The sequence below is a fragment of the Cololabis saira genome, unplaced genomic scaffold (genome assembly GCF_033807715.1).
Source record: "Cololabis saira isolate AMF1-May2022 unplaced genomic scaffold, fColSai1.1 scf052, whole genome shotgun sequence".
Taxonomy (NCBI): domain Eukaryota; kingdom Metazoa; phylum Chordata; class Actinopteri; order Beloniformes; family Belonidae; genus Cololabis; species Cololabis saira.
In genome coordinates this window covers 215,001-217,500 of record NW_026906216.1, presented here as the reverse complement: position 1 = coordinate 217,500, position 2,500 = coordinate 215,001, and the positions used below count along the sequence as shown (strand labels likewise).

The window sequence follows — 2,500 nt, the reverse complement described above, 5'->3', positions numbered from 1 at the left end:
ACTTTAGGACGTGAGCTGTCGCTGTTACCACGTTGAAATATGTGTGGGTAGATTAAGCGAGAGCGTTCTCTGCTGGTTGAAAAAGCTTACAGCAACTGGTATTCCCAGGAAGTCTCCCATCCAAGTACTAACCAGGCCCGACCCAGCTTAGCTTCCGAGATCAGACGAGATCAGGCGCATCCAGGCTGGTATGGCCGTAAGCTGAAGCTGCAGCTTGAAATACTTCTTATATGGAGTTGAAGATAAGTCATATAATACTAGTCATTGATTTGTTGGTGATAATAATTTAGAAGCGCTTATTTGTTGGAGTTAAAGTGCCTTAACCATGTGCAAAAAACTTTAGGACGTGAGCTGTCGCTGTTACCACGTTGAAATATGTGTGGGTAGATTAAGCGAGAGCACTCTCTGCTGGTTGAAAAAGCTTACAGCACCTGGTATTCCCAGGCGGTCTCCCATCCAAGTACTAACCAGGCCCGACCCTGCTTAGCTTCCGAGATCAGACGAGATCGGGCGCATCCAGGCTGGTATGGCCGTAAGCAGAAGCTGCTGCTTGAAATACCTCTTATATGGAGTTGAAGATAAGTCATATAATATAAGTCATTGATTTGTTGGTGATAATAATTTAGAAGCGCTTATTGTAGTTAAAGTGCCTTAACCATGTGAAAAACACTTTTGGACGTGAGCTGTCGCTGTTACCACGTTGAAATATGTGTGGGTAGATTAAGCGAGAGTGCTCTCTGCTGGTTGAAAATGCTTACAGCACCTGGTACTCCCAGGCGGTCTCCCATCCAAGTACTAACCAGGCCCGACCCTGCTTAGCTTCCGAGATCAGACGAGATCGGGCGCATCCAGGCTGGTATGGCCGTAAGCAGAAGCTGCAGCTTGAAATACCTCTTATATGGAGTTGAAGATAAGTCATAGAATATAAGTCATTGATTTGTTGGTTTTATTTGTTCAATTCAATTCAATTCAATTTTATTTATATAGCGTCTAATACAACAGAGTTGTCTCTAGACGCTTTACAGAGATCCATACCCAGAACATGACCCCCGAGCAGTTATTACATAAACAATGGCAGGTAAAAACTCCCCTAGTGGGAGAAAAACCTTAAGCCAAACAGTGGCAAGGAAAAACTCCCCTTTAGGAGGGAAGAAACCTTGAGCAGGACCAGGCTCATCAGGGGGGACCCTCCTGCCGAGGGCCAGACTGGTGGGTCAGGGACGGCAACAGCACAGCAGGCAGGTGGAAGCAGCAACGGGATGACCGGGGGTGGGGACCGCAGGCCAGCACACAGCTCCCGAAGCTCCGGCCCAATCAGCAAGTCCCAGGTTGGGGTGCAGGGTCAGGAAAAGACTTGTGCTCCGTAATGCAAGCTACAAGCCACCCATGGCCACCTGCAGGACAAAAGAGAGAAAGGGAGGAGAAGGGGGGGGCAGCAACGGGATGACCAGGGGTGGGGACCGCAGGCCAGCACGCAGCTCCCGAAGCTCCGGCCCAATCAGCAAGTCCCAGGTTGGGGTGCAGGGTCGGGGAAAGACTTGTGCTCCGTAATGCAAGCTACAAGCCACCCACGACCACCTGCAGGTTCCGGTGTCCGGCAAAGGATGCTGCAACATGGACAAAAGAGAGAAAAGGGAGGAGAAGGGGGGGGCCAGCACAAGAAACCACAGGAGCGACTCTGACACACTAAAGTTTACACTACCTAGAGATTTACCAACACCAGCTAGAGGTTTACTAAACACTAACTATAGGCTTTACTGAACAGAAATGTTTTAAGTTTAGTTTTAAAGGTGGAGGTGGTGTCAGCCCCCTTAACCCAGATTGGAAGTTGGTTCCATAGTAGTGGCGCCTGATAGCAGAACGCCCGCCCTCCAAATCTACATTTAGATACTCTAGGAACTACAAGTAAACCTGCACTCTGAGAACGGAGAGCTCTGACAGGAACATAAGGCACTATCAGGTCTTGCAAATAATGCGGAGCTAAGCCGTTTTGGGCTTTATACGCAAGTAATACAATTTTAAATTGGATTCTGAATTTTACGGGTAACCAATGGAGCGACGCTAACACTGGAGAGACGTGGTCTCTCCTGCTAATTCCTGTCAGTACTCGTGCTGCTGCATTTTGGATCAGCTGGAGCCTATTCAGCAAATTACTTGGACATCCTGCTAACAACACATTACAGTAATCTAGTCTAGAAGATACAAACGCATGAACTAGTTTTTCTGCATCACTCTGTGAGAGGATTTTCCTAATCTTTGCAATATTACGGAGATGGAAAAAGGCTATTTTACAAACCTGATTGACATATGGTTTAAACGACAAATCCTGATCGAAAATAACACCAAGATTTCTTACAGTTGCACTGGAAGCCATCGCAACACCAGCTAATCCCTTCCTAAGATGCTCTGGACCAAGAATGATAACCTCTGTTTTATCTGAATTTAGAAGCAGGAAATTTCTGGACATCCAGTCCTTGATGTCCCTAAGACATGCCTGAAG

At 47.2% G+C, this 2,500-nt stretch overlaps 3 non-coding genes across 3 annotated transcripts; all 3 read right to left on the bottom strand.

Moving 5' to 3' along the window:
• Positions 1-83: 83 nt before the first annotated feature.
• Positions 84-202, bottom strand: LOC133434895 (5S ribosomal RNA). Its single transcript, XR_009778805.1, has one exon. It is a non-coding gene; the product is annotated as a 5S ribosomal RNA (ribosomal RNA).
• A 217-nt stretch (positions 203-419) lies between these two features.
• Positions 420-538, bottom strand: LOC133435006 (5S ribosomal RNA). Its single transcript, XR_009778877.1, has one exon. It is a non-coding gene; the product is annotated as a 5S ribosomal RNA (ribosomal RNA).
• A 213-nt stretch (positions 539-751) lies between these two features.
• LOC133435101 (5S ribosomal RNA) lies at positions 752-870 on the bottom strand. The gene has a single exon (XR_009778967.1). It is a non-coding gene; the product is annotated as a 5S ribosomal RNA (ribosomal RNA).
• Between the last annotated feature and the right edge of the window lie 1,630 nt (positions 871-2,500).